At 39.5% G+C, this 18,113-nt stretch overlaps 1 long non-coding RNA gene across 6 annotated transcripts in view; it reads right to left on the bottom strand.

Annotated features, from left to right (window-relative positions):
* Positions 1-18,113, bottom strand: part of LOC117672539 (uncharacterized) — a 363,153-nt gene that overhangs the window by 32,565 nt on the left and 312,475 nt on the right. Inside the window, exons 4-5 of one of the 6 annotated variants that reach the window (XR_015733320.1) lie at positions 4,906-5,020; positions 922-1,983 (exon numbers count right to left, since the gene is read on the bottom strand). The exons of the other annotated variants lie outside the window; for them this stretch is intronic. This is a non-coding gene — a long non-coding RNA (uncharacterized LOC117672539). Of the gene's footprint in view, positions 1-921; positions 1,984-4,905; positions 5,021-18,113 lie in introns of those variants that run through there. 6 annotated transcript variants of the gene reach the window in all.

Below are 18,113 nucleotides of genomic sequence, written 5' to 3'. Positions count from 1 at the left end.
AACTGCAAAAGATGATTACATTCAGATTTAAATGTGGTGTCTTAGCACACAATCAGAAGCACAACCAGCTTAAAGCCCCTGCTTTCTGTAAACTTAAATCAAAGCCCCAGTACTATAAAAACATCTGATCCAGCATTCCATTTTGGAAAGATTTCTCATAAATACATCAAGTTTCTTACTGGCTTAGAATCAGTAAAATAAATAGCACACATTCCTCTCCAATTGGTTTGCTAAAATAGCTGTATCCAGATCATTAGTTCATTATAGCATGGTATGCTTTACTAGTTTCTGTATTTAATCATGAAATACACTAGTCAAAAAATACTGTCCCTAGGTCTTGGCTACAAAAAACTAGATGGCCACTAGATGGCAGCAAGAAGGCACAGGAAACTCTGCACAGTCCTCTAGTGGACATCTGGATTTTTGCAACACAGATTGGGTGACCCTAGGCCACTCTTATCTTTCTTAACCTTGGCAAATTTAAAATGTGTGGACTTCAACTCCCAGCATCCCCATGTCAGCTAAGAAATGCTGGGAGTTGAAATCCACACATGCTGGCTGAGGAATTTTGGGAGTTGAAGTCCTCACATCTTAAAGTTGCCAAGGTTCAGAAATACTGCCTGAGACAGATGTGAAGTTATGACATCAAAGAAGAGGCAATTAGGCCAACAATAGGGCCTGTCACATTTGTTAAAATCCAGATTCATGTCAAATGCAATGATTAGCCTCCTCCTCCTGACATTTGTAACTAATTTATCTTCTATAAAAGCAGACACGCCTTTGGACAAACCCATGTGCAGTTGTCTGAAAACAAGATAATAAAAGGAATTCCTCCAGAGAGGTGATGCTTGCGTAGCAGTTTTCTTTACTGTGTAGCAAGGGAGACTTCCACAGCGGAAAATAAGAGTTCAAATACTCAAATTCAAATTTGCAAATTTTATTTTTAATGTTGCTTATGCACTTTTTGGTTGTAGAACTGCAACATTGCTTTAGGATGACAGTCAAAAGGAACTCTCTGCTAAACCATTTAGGGTTTAAGCAGTTGAACAGTGAGATGGGTATTTATCGGCGGTGGGTTTCTCATATCGTTGCCACCGGTTCACCCGCGTGCACATGCTCGCTTCGCTCACACGTGCGTGCCTTCGCCCGGCCTTCTGCATGCTCGCTGCGCGTGTGTGCCCCTTCCACACATGCACCCGGCCTCCAAAACGTGGCTAAATAGGATGGCATTATGTCCGGGTGGGTGGACAGTTCCACCTGCAGTAGCCGCTAGTGCAGGGGTCTTCAAACTTGGCAGCTTTAAGACTTGTGGACTTCAACTCCCAGAAGCTATGCTGGCTGGAGAATTCTGGGAATTGAAGTCCACAAGTCTTAAAGCTGCCAAGTTTAAAGATCTCTGTGCTAGTGGTTCGCCTGAACTGGTCCGAACCGGCTGAATACCACCTCTGGTATTTGTCCATATTTACAGCTTTATATTTGTATACATTTATAAATGATATATAAACAACTTGAGTGGCTACCCAGCAATTTTTAGCTGTGCTGAGTTTTCCAAAATAAAATGGCATCTTGATTTAAGATATCAGAATAACATAAAAAAAGAGGATCCTCCTTGATTTCTTTAACTACTATATGCAAATGTATTTATTTAGAAATATGTGAATAAAAAGTTTATTGAGACCGAGGTCTCTTTTCTGCTTTTACTTCCTTATACATCAGAAGCTGTTTGAACACGATCTGTTTCTATCTTCAGCCTTGCAACACTGAGAATATGAAGCAAATATTTCCTAATTCTTATATACCATAGCTTCTACAATAACCCTTCCATCAAAAAAACCCCCGTCATATCAATGAAGCCCTGATGAGATAACAGAGATGCAGAAGGAATTTCAAAAGGGAGCAGAATCCTCATTTACAAATGTCCTGAATTCTTCTGTAACAGCATCACCCACTGTTTAGACTGCAGTTACTGTATCTAAAATCCACCTAGAAAAAAAAGACAGAGAGAAAGAAATAGGCATCTTCCCTTGAAATCAACCAGACTGATGGAAACCAGTGGGACAATCTTATGTGAGGTACCCTGGCATGGTTTGATGCTAAAGTTAGTGACGAATGTCAAGCCATGCATTGTTTTATTTACCATATTTTTGGGAGTATAAGACACACTTTTTTCCCTCCTAAAAAGGGTGAAAATTTGGGTGTGTCTTATACTCCAAATGTAGCTTTTTTGAAGCTTTTTTTCAGCCCTAACGAGGTGCTAATGAGTGAAGCGATCTCCATGCTAAGCTTTTTTTTTAGTGAAGGATCTTCCCTGCTTTGCCTGCTCCCTCCGACTCTCAGCTGTGAAGCTTTTTTTTTTAGCCCTAATGAGGCACTAGCGAGTGAAGCCGATCTCCGTGATTTGCCTGCTTTTCTCATTGCTTCTCTCTCCAAAGATCAGTTGTGCTTTAGAAGCTATTTTTTATCCCTAAGCAGGGGATAAAAACCAGCAAACTAATGTGCTGAAGCTGACCAGACTAAGGACGCTACCCAGATGAATACCTGGTAGACAGATATTTTTTTTCCTATTTTCCTCCCCAAAAACTAAGCTACTTCTTATACTCCGGTGCATCTTATACTCTGAAAAATATGGTATGTTGCTATTTAGTGTGTTGTCTTGCACGCTTCACATTCTCATTTGTAATAAATGGTTCTGAAACCATGACGTGGAATTTAACATGCTTCATCTTGAAAGCAGAAATTTTATTGATGCATAGTAAAAAGTAAGACTCTGACTTACCTAATGTTCTGTCTTAAAAGTTCTATCTGCCTTGAAATTCTAATATGTCAGGGGTACGGCACTATGGCATGGCCCCTTTATGACCTATGGACTTCAACAAAATGGTTGGCTCAGGAATTCTGGGAGTTGAAGTCCCAGAAAGTCATAAAGGAGGCATAGTTGCCTACCCTTGCAATATGTCATCTTTGCTCATTTACAATAGGAGACCGGGGTGAATGAGAATTCAAATCTCCTTTTTCCCACTCTGGAATTCCATGATAGGGAGATATTCTATCACAGAGCCAGCTTGGTGTACTGGTTAAGGCACCAAGCTAGAAACCAAGATATTGCAAGTTCTAGTTCTGCCTTAGGCACCAGCACCTCTGTGACTTTGGGCCAGGCATTCCCTCTCAGCCCTAGGAGGCATGCAATGGAAAAACACTTCAAGGGGGGAAAAAAGTTTCCAAGAAAACTGCAAGAACTAGTTCAGGCAGTCATCAGGAATCAAAATGACTTGAAGGCACACTCATTCAGAAAAAGCATTTTTTAAAACATTAATTACATTTGAGACATGGCTCAAATAGAGCTTTAAAATGTAATTTACTTGTAACTCAACTAAGAAGGATGTTCAGTATCCATGAAAACAATTCTTGCAATGAATTACTGAGTAGCAGTAGTGAGTTGTGTAGAGTCACTCTAAACACACACACACACACTCATTCTGTTTCAGACAAAATATTTGTCTGTTGGAAAAGAATTATTAATCTAGCCAAGTAAGTTGGCAGACACTACCAAACTTAAATTGTTAACATGGAGTTCATTACTCCACTTGATGGCATATACTGTATTTCTCTTAAACGGGGGGAAAAAGAGAATGATTGGTAATGTGCATAAACAGGCAATATTATACTCACATCAGTGCCTAAAACAATGCATATAACATTTAAATAAGTCCCATTTTATTTCATTATTTATTTTTATTCCACCTTTACTGTTTTTATGATTAACTCAAGGCAATGAACATACCTAATACTCCTTCCTCCTCCTATTTTCCCGAAAACAGCAACTCAGTGGTAAAATCTAAAATTTGTTACTACCGGTTCTGTGGGCGTGGCTTGGTGGGGAGGGGGGGTAATGTGACTATGGGCATGGCCAATTGTTTTTTACTTTTAAAACCATTTTTTTAAAACCCTCTGCTGATCAGAGGGATCGTCAGAGCTTGGATCGTCAGAGCTTGACTCGTCAGGCATTTAAAAGACAAAAAGCCTCTGATGATCATGCGGCTCAGTTGGGCATGGGGGGCGGGGGCAGGGATTTTTGCTACTGGTTCTCTGAACTGCCCGCCGCCATCGCTACCTACTCGCCCGAGCCGGTCTGAACCGGGAGCATTTCACCCCTGCAACAACTCTATGAAGTGGGTTGGGCTGAGAGTGTGCGAGTGTGCGAGTAATCTAAAGTCTCCCAGCTTTCATGCCTAAACCAGAACTAGAACTCACCATCTCCTGGTTTTTAGCTTTGAGCCTTAACTACTAGACCAAACTGGCTCTTTCTTGCATATTTTTCTCCATTCCTCCCTCCCTCCCCCCCCTCTCTCTCTCATGTTCTTTGGCTCTTATCCTTTGACATCAAACTTCCTCAAGCTTTCTGGGTTGGCAGCCTGGATGGGGGGCACCTTTATGTGGCCATGAGTGTGCGTGCAATGCTTGTGGTGACTGTAGCCTCCATGCAGCGCTCACAGCGACAGTCGCTCAAGTGGGGATGTGCATACTTGTCAGCCACTCATCCGGCCTGGTGGCCATAGGCATCGGCCAGGTGTCGGCCACAGCCCACAGGTTGGGGGAACCCTGTTCTACATCATGTCATAAGCTTTAACACACCACTGTTGTATTTTCCTTTCTGCATTTAGCCAAATTGCATGATCACATTTGCTTTAGAAGAAAAAAAAATCTAGCAAATTCCAGTCATGCTTAGGATTTCCACGCTAACAATTTATAACGTCACTCAGCCATGGCTGTAGTGCTGTATCTCTAATACAGACTAACTTGTTTTCATCATAGCAATGGCTGAATAATGCCATGATGTCATTAGTATAGAAGTCTTCAGTATCTACAGTGCTTCTCTTCTAGAAACAGCACCAGGGCAACACAAACCCAGTAGAACATTCTTCAGCAGGAGTCGTTGTAACCTTTAGGACAGGGGTCTCCAACCTTGGCAACTTTATGACTTGTGGACTTCAACTCCCAGAATTCCTGGCTGGCGAATGCTCTAGGAAAGTAATGATATATGTAGTTAGCAACTCTGTTACTCATTGGCATATCCTTGGACTGAGATAATGGGGACAGCTCTCAGCTCTCCAGAGGTACTTGCTTTGATATAACTGTTGATACTTTTTTTTAGGGTTGCTGTAGTCTCTTGATCCTATGGGAAGACTTCATTTCAATGCTAAGAGGTTTCCTTTGGCATAGCTCATAGAAGACAACCTCTTAGAGATTGGGGAGACAACGTAGTGCACAACTATAGATTGTGACTCTTGCCGCTGGGTACGGTGACTTTTAATTGGTTATTTAGAGATTGCAGCCACAAAAGCTCAGATTCTCCAAAACGCTCCTCAGGAAGCAGAGCAGCAAGAGAGGGCCCCAGGGACCAGAGAGGAAGGATTCTGTCCCTTCTGAAGCAAGACAGTGAAATCTAAAGATAGCTCCCTTGTCCATGCTGCGGAGATCCTGAGCGAGCCAAGTATGGATGTCACTAAGAACAGTCTCTGGAACTCTGAAAGTGATGTCAGATTTCAACCACATCCTGAAAAACATCAACTGACTTATTCAAAAGTTCCACTCATTTTCTGTGCCAGATTCCATAGGTGTTTCCCCCCCACCCCTCTTCAACATACTGTGTTTCTCTCTTTCTTTAATCAGCTGGGATTTTTTTAATACATTTTCCATCCAGCCAAAAATTCTCAATGCTGTTTTCTCACAAATGCTGCAGGATTTCCTTGCTACACAACATAAAGGGCAGCAGAGATATCACTTACAAAGATATACGGCTGCCCTCCCTCTTCTAGATGTGAAGCGTGAGAGAATTTCCATGTACTCAAGTTTTCTGCGACCTTTGGCATTGTGTAAGTAAGTGCCTGGGGCCAGATTGCAAAATTACAGAATGAATACTCCCAGTCTCAGTTCTAGGTTTCATTCATTCCCTTCTTTGGGCATGTCCACATGGCTAACCACAGACCAGCGTCTCATGCAATCAGCCCTTCACTTCCCCCTTTTTCTTGTTGTTTGCTATATAGTATCATTTCCAAAAGTTAATATTCATAACGTTAGACATCTAACACAAGCACATTTAGAAAAGGAGAAGGAAGACTGTAGATCGTTCACAATGCCCAGAAGCATTGAGAATCTATGGCTCTGCAGATTTGCCAAATTAAAATTCCTAGCAGAGTTAACCAGGATGGCCAGTGGCAACTGTATTTGAGCAACATCTGGGAGGCGGCTGGTTTCTTATGAGTGCATCTAGGCACCAAGCTGAGATCATGCTACAACAAAGATGCTGCACTTATGAATTGGCATTTAACAAGCAGATGGAACTTCTAATGAAATAAATGATTTGGAAGCTACTTGTGGCAACGATGCTAAATATGGGGTCGTTTACAAATACTAATACTGAACCCTGCTATCCAATCACTTCCCAGTTCTGGCAAATTACAAACATAGGCAAAGTTTAGTGTGCTTTTTGCCTATAAAAGAAATCTAAAAACTTTCCACAACTGATTTGCCCGATTTAGTCTTCCAAATCTACCCTGTTTCCCCTAAAATAAGACATTCCCTGATAATAAGCCCAATTGGATTTTTGAGCCCATGCGCTAAAATAAATCTGACCCAAAAAAATAAGCCCTCCCCAAAAATATTTAAATGCATGCACAGCCGGTTCCCACCATTTCCTCTAGTTAGGGTTAGGGAAACAGAGCTGGAAATCAGGTAAGATGGCAAGAGGGGCCCCATCTTGCGCCACGTGCCCCAGAGTAATAAGACATCTCTGAAAATAAGGCCAAGCACTTATTTCGGGGTTCAAAAAAAAAATAAGATAGGGTCTTAATTTATGAGAAACACGGTAAACTGTGCGGGGACCTTGCCTCTGTCTGAGTTTGGTTGTTTTCTTGCACATGTTTCATTACCCAAACTAGGTAATATCAGACTGATGATGTTACCTAGTTTGAATAATGAAAAGTCAGCAAGAAAACAACCAAGCTCAGAGAGCACCAAGGACCGCTTGTTTCAAACCTGAGCTACAAATATTCTCCTTTATTGGTCTAACAACTGGTTGTAAATCTGATTTTCTGCTTCATTTTATCTAGAGCGGAAAACAAATTGTGTCACCATAAGCCAAATATCTCTCTAGCTAACATTTCAAATGTAAAGCTCTTTCCGGATTGTTAGGTGATCTGTTGGCAATTGGCAACCTAATAATCCAAAAAATTTACAATTGTGCTGAAATGGATGAATTAACATTTGAGTTAAAAGATAAGGTAGACTCAAAATACTACACGGCATGGAATAGATGGTACGATTGGATAAACCTAAAGAAAGGAGAGTAAATGTAAAATTAGGTAAGACAACAAAATTAACAAACAGGCACCTTCAACAAGATAAAGGATGTGATAAAGTGACAAAGTCACTTTCTATATTTTGTTTTTCGTTTTTCGTTTTTTCTCTCTCTTCTTTTCTTCTTTTTCTTTTAAATTTTGTTTTGTTTTCTTTTTCTATATTTTGCTGTGAGTAAGTAATGTCGTTCAGATTAATATAAATGTATTTTGTATATACCGTATTTATCTTTTTAAGTTTAATAAAGTTTGTTTTTAAAATTTTAAAAAAAATGTAAAACTCTTTTCACTTCAAATTTCAGCAACTGATAAACGGGCAGTAAATTGGTCTTACATATTAAGACCAGTTGGGTTAATTTGTATAGCAACTTTATACCATGATAATTTTTTTTCTTAAAAAAAAGAAAACATACACGGTAAAATACATGAATGTTCTTAACATGAATGTCCTGGAAAAATAGAAAACAATAGCTGTTCTTTCCATCCCTACCTTATCTACCATGTGTTTAAGTTATCAATCAAATCACCATGGGAGAAATAAACTTATAGAGTTTGTTGTACAAAATCCTTTGAAATTAATGCCAACTCTTTTAAATATCTGTCTTCAAATATATCTAGCCTGGATTTTTGAGGGCTGTTTTTTTCTTCTAATTTCCATGCAAAAACTGCCCAGCCCAATGCTAGTTATTCTCTTGTAATCCCTTATAAGATTTTTTTTAAAAAAAAGGTTTGCAAAAACAGGTTTTCATTTACCAGTCTTTTCAGAGCAGTGATTTTGAAATCATTATTTCATTATTTATTATTTGAATAATTCATTTTGTTTTTTCTGGCACACATACCAGAAACCCCAGGGAACATTTTTAGTATGTTTTTCCCACTGGAATAATTCTAAAATCAATGCTGTGAAGGCAACCAATAAATGGAAACCTTTCTGTTAACAACTTAGCTAGCTTCCCTGGCATACATGAGCTAACAATTCCAATGTCACATCAGATTCATATGCACTGGATCCGTAGAACAGAACACTTGAAAAAAACCAGCTCCAGGGAAGAATATCTTGGCTTGAAACTGTCCAAGATGCCGTAGATTCACTGATGTTATTTTTAATTAAGAATGGGGAAGGAAAGGCATTTGTAAGCAGCCTGCATGATCTCACAGGTTATCTGGTGGATATGTTATTCATGCTGTTTTGGATGCCCATAGGATAACCACAGTGCAATTTGCAAGACAATATCTTGAATTATGATCTAGGTTTTTGTTTGAGCTTTTGAGAGCTGAGAAAGTGTATGGGATTCTCTGAAGGATGAACGCTGTTCAAAAGCTTCATCCATGTCTCTTTTGAAACCTTGGGGCAGCCAGATAGGAACTGGGTGGCTGGTTTCAGGACATGGTTAAGCTTCTTTGAGGAAGGCTGTTACTCTAATTACTTCTGAGAGATACAAGGGTTGGTTGATTTGTCTTCATAGTCTATCTGAGTGTTATTTACACGGAATGAATGCTCAACTCTTTAGGCACTCCAAAGTGGCTAAATCTTACCCCCAATATTATTTAACATCTACATGAAATCACCTGCAGAATTTATATATTTCATGATCCTCAACTGTATTTACCATCTTTAGCCAAATTGGAAATGCTATATGTCCTGAATAAGGATCTGGAAATTTAAGGACCTGAGAAACAAGTTCACATTAAATCCTTTCAAGATAGACTTGCTGTTTGTGAATAAACATCCAGGAATATTGTTCTCAGTGGGATTATACTACCACAAAAGAGGTAGGTCCAGGGCTCGTGCCCTTCCTAGACTTCCACTGCAGGTTGACACTATGGCACAGGGAGGATCTTCACCCAGAAGTTATGGTCCTAACCAGTGGTGGGATTCAAATAATTTAACAACTGGTTCTCTGCCCTAATGATTTCTTCCAACAACCAGTTCACCAAATTGCTCAGAAAGTTAACAACCGGTTCTCCCGAAGTGGTGCGAACTGGCTGAATCCCACCACTGGTCCTAACTATACTGGGATGTTTTGGCAATAGTAAGTCATGCCCTGATCATCCCCACAATTAGATCTCTGCAACACACCCAACCTGAAGCTGCTTTTGAAAAAGACTTGGAAGCTATAACTGGTCTAGAACAAAACAACTAGACTGCTAGCTTCTTCTTAGGTCATTGCATTGATTACCAATTGGCTTATAAGTGCTGTATAACATAGGAAAAATGTCACTCTGTAGTTGTAGCAGTTAAAAATTAAAAGCAGTTAAATGTGCTGTTCAGGATCTATAAAGCCTTAGGTAACAAGGTACAAGCATAGATATAGGACCAGTGGTGGGTTGTCCCCGGTTCGGACTGGTTCTATAGAACTGGTAGTAAAACCAGCAGGAGGCTCTGCCCACCGACCCCGACATCAGCAGGATGCTTCTGAAGCACGTGAGCGGCCTCATTGCGAACCGGTAGTAAAGGTAAGGAGAACCCACCCCCGTATGGGACTATTTTACTAAATGTGATTCTATATATCCCATCATCAAAACTGGGTCTGTTAAGAAACCCTCTACCATAAGATCTATGGGATGTGACAAAACGCCAGGCCTTTTGATAATAGCCTCTATACTCTGGAATGTTCTGCTTCTAGAAGTATGATTCTCCTTTTTGTTCAGGAAGATCCTGAATGCTTTTATTCCAGTAGGCTTTCAGCCTATCATATAATGGTTGGGCAACTACTGTTTACTAAAAATTATTTTATATTGCATTATTTCTAATTTTGTTTATTCTGCACTGTCCAATCCTAGTGATTGTGGTGATATTAGCATATAAAATAAACAAATCATTTTATTTGCCTAGGTTCATCACTGATGATACATCATATCATACTTTACAGATTGTGATGGATGAGGGACACCCAACAAGCTAAACTAAAGCCAAACACACTGTATTATGCAGGGGTGGGATTCAAAAATTTCAGCAACCGATTCGCTGCCTGGTTGCTGGGTGGGCATGGCCATGGGGTGTGTGGCCTACTCGGCCTCCTACACCATAGCAGGGGGGCATATTCACCCTCCCCAGGCTCCATAGGCTTTCCTTGAGCCTCCAGGAGGGTAAAACAGCTTCCCCTGGGCACCAGAGCCCTCCGGAGGCCGGAAATGGGCCTGTTTCTGGACTTCCAGTACTTCTGGTAGGCCCATTTTTCACCCTCCCCAGGCTCCGTAGGCTTTCCTAGAGCCTCCAGGAGGGTGAAAACAGCCTCCCCCCAGGCACTGGAGGCCCTCCAGAGGCCCCACGGAGGCCAGAAACAGGCCCATTTCTGGACTTCCGGGAGGCCTGTTTTTCGCCCTCCCAGAGCCTCCATGAGCACCCTGCACTTACCTGGCATCCAAAATGGACCTTGTGAAGACTCCTGGGAGGGGCGGGGTGGGTGGGGTCAACCAGTTCTTGGAACAACCGGTTCAGCAAACCAGATTAAAATTAACATCTGTTTCGCCCGAACCGGTCCTAACTGGCTGAATTCCATCCCTTGTATTATGGCTTAAACCAGGATATGGAGCCAGGCATTCTGTGCTCTGCTTCTTAGAAGTTAGGCTTCTCTGAATTGTTTCTATCTGTACAGATAAATGTGTAGGTATATATACTTCCACAAGAACATGTGAATTATGCATTTGCACACATAAGGATCAAACATTACCTAAATTATCAGGCTGTTATGAATCAACTGTAATTTTAAATGTTATTTATCATATTACATCAAGGTCTGTCAACAGTTCAGAACTGTGCATAATATCAACATTAAATCCAGATTTATTCAACTCTGTGTGTGTGTGTGTGTGTGTGTGTAGGTGTTTCAATGTGACTTAAGAAAGAAGTTGTGGGTAAGAAATCCCTAGGAACTCTTGTAAATCAATTTGAATCAAAATGAGTTAAATACATGAGAAATCAATGTTTGAACAACACCCTTACCTGTACTGTTAGTGTCCAATGATCTTGCTTGCAAGTACCATTTTCCCCCGAATATAAGACCCTGTCTTATAGTTTTTTTGAACTCTGAAATAAGCTCTTGGCCTTATTTTCTGGGAGGTCTTATTATTTTGGGGCGCGTGGAGCAAGATGGGGCTCCTCTTGCTATTTTACCTGATTTCCAACTCTGTATTTAAATATTTTCAGGGAGGGCTTATTTTCGGGGGGGAGGCTTATTTTAGCACATGCGCTCAAAAGCCTGATTGGGCTTCTTATCAGGGGATGTCTTATTTTCGGGAAAAGAGAGTACAACATAGGAGAAATGTCACTCTGTAGCTGTAGCAATAACAGATAAAAGGCTAAAACGAGGGAAGGCTTATTTCATTCCTATTAACTGACCACTGAAACTTAAAGAGCCTAGCCTTGTCTCCAACAAGCCACACTTTGGTTGTGTTGCACCATAATTCCCGTAGTCCTCAACAGTGGCCACGTTAACTGGGAATTAAGAAACACATCCACTATATCTGGAAGCTGTAAAATGAAAAAGACCAATCTAGGATATCCCCCCATCCCCTTTTTTTTTTCCAAAGTGCACAAGAATACAGTACCACCACCCTTCCACCCCAAACCAGAAGGATAAATTTAAGAGCAGTAAATAAGTTAGGAGTATAGCAGCAAAATGCTGCGTCCAGTCATTTCTCCCAAGAGAGCCAGAACAGCTCTGTGGTTTTATCAGTGCTTGTAATTAACACCTGGCTCAAACATGTTTATTGGCAAAACAGAAGATGGGGGAGAATGGAAGACAAATCAACCTTGAAATTAATTGCCTCCGATTTCTATGGGTTCCTTTAACAATGGGCATTATAAAATACAATTTTCCAAAAAGGAAGAAGAAATAACATATCGGCCTGCGATTCCATGTTTCTATAAGAAGCAACATATTTAATCTCAAAATAATAGCTTTTCTCCAAGGAACGCTTAGAATAAGTCTTATTCAAATGCTTTATGTATTGTGGAAGCATTAGAAAGGTGGTTTTAATGTATTTCTTTTATCATTATAATAAAAGAAACATTTCGGACTTCATAGAAAATGAATTTCCACATTAAATATGCACCATATATGTACTGACAAAAATTAATTTTCTAGGTTTCTGTTTAGTTTAAGTAGACAATAAACATATTCATTTGCAAACTGCAGGCAATTGTCCTCTCTAATTCTAAAGACATGCTGTTATGTGGCATTATCAGAATGACAAAATGACTAATAATACAAGCATCTAAAAAGTGTATGTTTGCGTAGACCAGATGAAATAGAGATATAATTGATTTCACCATTCTGATTTAGGAACAAATCTGTGAAAGCATTCAGTTAGCATATTCAAAAATTGGCTTATATGAAAATCAGGTATGTTCATCATCATCATATGGGATGGCATCCAGACAACATAAAAAAGAAGAAGAAGAAACATGCTTTTCAATTTCATATAAGGTCCCAAATCAAATTCTGATGAATATTTTTAATTGAATTCTTCATTATGTAGGGGCTACAAGGATAGTAACGGTTAAAGCTTTCATTTGGACTTTTGATGGAAGAGGCTTCTGTTTTATTTTAGTACAAATGCAAAGGAAAGAAGAAAACTTTAAAAAAGAAAAAGAGAGCAGGATACATCACTCAGTCTGCACCTGGGACCTGTAAACTTGTTTGTCCAGATAATGTTTGCAATTCTGAAGGCATCCTGTTTGTTCTACAGTACATTGTTTTCTGGAATGCTAAGCAGCTGCTCTTTTTCTGAAATCTCTTTGTCTGGCTAGATTTTATTTTTATTTATACTCAGAAAAATTCTCATTTCTCTCTTCAAGGCTTGCTATGGAATAAGGAGTTGCGATAAGAAACAACTGTGTTCAACTGAAATCTGAATTAAATAACAGCATGTACTTTAAATCTTTATCAATGATAAAACCAGCCTGCATTATAAAAATGTTACCAATACATAAATAATACATATGTTGAAGTGACAGCATTAAAAGAATTTTCTCTTTTTATCTCCCGGGTTTTTTTCCCTTTTCTTTTTGTAAAACAATTGTTTCTCTTTAACTACAGTACCTTTGAGAGCCAGTTTGGTGTAGCGGTGATGGCATCAGGTTAGAAACCAGGAGGCTGTGAGTTCTAGTTTAACTTTGTTTACGAAGCCAGCCGGATGACCTTGGGCCAGTCACTTTCTTTCAGCCATGGGAAGGAGGCAATGGCAAATCACTTCTGAAAATCCTTGCCAGGCTTATCTAGGAAGCCTCTGAGAATCAGACATGACTGAATGAAAGGAAGGAAGGAAGGAAGGAAGGAAGGAAGGAAGGAAGGAAGGAAGGAAGAAAGAAAGAAAGAAAGAAAGACAGACAGACAGACAGACAGAAAGAAAGAAAGAAAGAAAGAAAGAAAGAAAGAAAGAGAGAAAGAAAGTCCCTCTAATCTGAATTCAAATGAAGACGGTAAAAGAGGAGGCCACCTTGGTATCTTGTGCACAAGGGTCCTGCACCTCCACTTCCCTTGGGGCTTCAACAATCTTGTCACATAGGAAAGACAAGCCCCCTACCTAACTAACTTGGCTACATAACTCCTTGATTCTCCATTACCCTCACTTTCCATTTTCTTTGGAGAAAGCAAAGAAAAGATACATTGCAGGACAGCAGTTTGATCCCCCTGATATCTATAGAATCAAATTACACAGCAGGTAATAACGGAAGAATTTCAGGTGCTAAGCACTTGAGTCTTAATTGGTCACATGCATCCAGCAAAATCCTCAAAGGCTGGAAATGTATTCTGCTATTGATGCTCTGCAGGCATCCACCTGGTGGATAGGTGCCATTCCTTAAACCAGAGGACTTCAAACTTGGCAGCTTTAAGACTTGTGGATTTTAACTCCCAGAATTCTCCAGCCAGCTATGCTATGCTGCCTGGAGAATTCTGGGAGTTGAAGTCCACAAGTCTTAAAGCTGCCAAGTTTGAAGTCCTTTGCCTTAAACAAATCCTGTTACTATAAGAACTCCATTCTCACTAAGTAGCAAGGGGGGGGAGGAAGCAACACAGCATTTCTAAAGACTCTTCCTCCGAAAAGAATCTGGGAGACATAAGAACAAGTTCAGCTGCTGAGTTGATTTGCTTTTGCCACTGCTAAAAAAAAAAAGTTAGCTACAACTTTCAGTAACTATAAATGAATGAAATACTTCGAAGTCAGGATGGGGACAGACAAAGGCAGGTGCTGAAGGGAATTGTGTCCTGTGGGATTCCTGGTGCACTGAATAGTACAGAAACCAAAACTTAACAATAACTGAGAAAGTGGTTTGAAGCTGAACCACCAGAGTCTATCTTGAAGCTTAGTTTGTGCTGATCTAAAGTGTTTTCTTCATTGGCAGAAAAGCAGATGCCGTGTGTCACTCATGCTCCCCCCTCAACCCACCCCCACTTTAAGGCCAATTAAAACAAACTTAAATCTTGCCAGCAGCTGTGCTTTTTCCTCTCGTGCATATTCCATCCCAAATGATTCTGAAGATAATCGTGGGACTTAGAAGTCTGGATCAGAATAAAGGTCTGGGAAAGTCCCCTTCTTGAATGAAAAGCTATTTGTGTCATATAAATTATCCAAGGCAAAAAAAGAAGGGATATTCTTTAGGTCTAGCAAAGCAAGCTAGACTTGAAGAATCCCCAGACTTGAATGAACTATCTGCAGAAGATGTATCATCAGGCAGATTTTGTACATACAAGCAGGATAGCAATAGCAATAGCACTAAGACTTATATACCGCTTCACAGTGCTTTTACAGCCCTCTCTAAGCAGTTTACAGAGTCAGCATATTGCCCCCAACAATCTGGGTCCTCATTTTACTGACCTTGGAAGGATGGAAGGCTGAGTCAACCTTGAGCCAGTGAGATTTGAACTGCTGAACTGCAGCTAGCAGTCAGCTGAAGTAGTCTGCAGTACTGTACTCTAACCACTGTGCCACTTCGGCTCTACATTTCTTAAATCAGATCACCTACACACCCGTGCTGCCCTTTTATTCATGTGACTTAATAAGAGCTTGTCTACTAATCCACCTGATTAAAATTGTTTCCCCTCCTCAGTTATTAAGACAAAAAAAAAAAAACAACCCTCTTCATTATCAAACAGCCATTGATCAAGAAGTCCAATAAACATGACGTAATTGTAGCAGGGGTGGGCAATGGCAGCATTTTGTGCCTGGAAATAATTGTGTAAACTCAACTAAACTCAAATATCAGAGGCTCATTTTTGATACAGTGAATGTCTCCCTAAAGCCCGGCAGGTAGAAGAGGTGGTGGAACCTGGTAGAACTCAAAATATCTAAGCAGTGTGGTATCTGATTAATAATTGAATGGAAGATCACCAGAAAATACCAGGACTGTAGATTATGCTGGAAGGTTTAGCTGTGTCTGTACTGGTGTGAAGAAAACTATATGCCCATGTGTTAACAGCAGTTCAGCTCTCCTTGGAAAACATTTTCCTTTTCTAAGGAATAATGTGCTCTTGTGATTCTTGCAATGAACTCTGCCCTCTCTGCCATATTGTTGGAGAAAAGGAAAAGCCAGCAGTAAAGATGGATGGATAATTCTGCAGTTACCATCAGCAGAGACTAAATTACACTAATAGCAAATAATATGCCTAGGGATGCTGTAAAGCCAGAAATCTCTGGCTTGCCATGTCCACTTAGGTAGCCCTCAAAGGTGCACAGCTTTTCTAAAAAGCTGGAACTGCATAAGCCATTATGTACCAAATGTATTCTGAGAAAGTAATCTCCACTGGATTACCAACATACAACAACTGCAAAAATCATCTTCAAGTCAAACCTGTGTCCTGGTAACTACATAAATAGGTCAATAAGATTTTCTTGACAGTGACGTGGACTTGGTTTGACCGCTTAGTTTTGCAATGTTTCTTTGACCTCCAGTCTAGACTATAATCATAGACATCCACAGCCCGCCAGAATGACAGAAAATATGTGCTAACTTTACCTCTTTTTGTACATGCTTCAAAAGTACATTAAGAGGGGAAAATTTCATTGTGACACACATTTCATCACTCGCTTTCTTTCTCCTGGTCACAAATGGCCTGAGATTCCCTAGTGTTCTTCCTTTCAAATACTAATCAAACTTAGCTCTAGTGAGCTTTTTTCAAGATCAGTCAAAATTGTTATTTACTGCTACCTGCCAGAATATTAAAAATCAATGCACTTTGGGAAATAAATTATTCCAAATCCCTCTGAATAAGAGGCAGATGCTGCAAAAAGAAAACTTCAAGCGAGGGCTTTTTGATGGAGGAGAACTTTCAACTGCAATCAACACTATACTAAACACCACTGATGAAATACATTGGGTAAGTGACTCATGGAAATAAATTATCCTTGACCACTCTCTGAGCTTCACCTCTAATGGGTATGAGTAAATGTCTGTATACTTCCTTCCTTACTCTTATTAAGATTCCTGTATGACCAAATACCCAATCTGTTTGTTAGCAGTTGTGCTGAGATCATTAGCAAGGTTAAGAAAAAAAAAAAACAGGAGAGAGTCAATTACAAACACAAGTAGCAATGAGCTTCCTACCAGGAATATTTATGCCGCAGCTGGGAACAAGGAGGGGAGGTGTGATCAGACTGTCAAAAGCAGCATTGCGACAGAAGCCCCACACCTATTTATGTACAACACTCATATGTACAAAAGGTGTGGAGCTTGCAGCGAGATGCCACGACGCTTTTGTCATTTTAACAAAAGCAGCAAGATCTTGGAAACATTTTCTCTTGTCCAACTTATCTTCCAGGCCAAGCAACTTCGCTCTAAACATAGTGGGAAATATGCATCTCTTTTTAGTTTAAAATTTATCAGACTTTAAATGAAAGAAATATATATAATGAACATGGTGATGCAAATAATATATATATATATATATATATATATATATATATATATGTATGTATGTATGTATGTATGTATGTATGTATGTATGTATATATATATATATATATATGTATATATGTAGGTCTTTGGTTATTCGGGTCTTCTCCCACGTAAAATTGGAAGTGTCTTGGCAAGACACTTCCAATTTTACGTGGGAGAAGACCCGAATAACCAAAGACCTACATACAAACACCCGCGAAAACCTGAGAAAACATATATATATATATATATGTTCCTATTTTGTTTTACTGTGTCTTTGAAGAAAAAATATTAATGATCCTTGATAATTGCCGGTAATATAAAGTACCATGTTTAAAGTACCATGTTGGAGCCTTGGTTCTGTTTCTTTCTCCTAGAGAAATTAGTTGTGGATTACCAGACACAACTGCATAACAGATAAAAATAGTAAACAACAACAATAACAAAATCAAACCAGAGGGAACTAGAGAAATGTTCTTGAACCTGAGCAATCCTCAAAAATAAGATTTTGGCACCTTGATCCAAATTGCCAATTAACAGATAAAACCTTACACTCTGGTAAAGAATAGTTCATTAGCAGGAACTTTTTTCTATTTTCAGTCTACTAAAACAAATAGGAACTAATTTTAAGCAAGGAAATCTTGAATATTGGGCACAATCCCATTTTAATATCTTGTTTATTGTGCATATTTAACTCTGTTTTGTTATGGTTATTGAGCGTTGGCTTGTACTTCTGGTTATATTACATCATTTGGCTCTTCTAACAGCATTTTTTAAAAAATATGCATAAATGGAATGTACAATTTGCAAGAGTGCAGTCTGAAATTCTTAAACTACATCTCTTATTAATATGACAATTAAAAAAATGAATCCATAGC

The sequence above is a fragment of the Pantherophis guttatus genome, chromosome 3 (assembly GCF_059756535.1).
Source record: "Pantherophis guttatus breed Tessera chromosome 3, ASM5975653v1, whole genome shotgun sequence".
Lineage (NCBI taxonomy): Eukaryota > Metazoa > Chordata > Lepidosauria > Squamata > Colubridae > Pantherophis > Pantherophis guttatus.
Note: the sequence above shows the minus strand (reverse complement) of the source record. Positions and strands in the feature narration are given on the sequence as shown.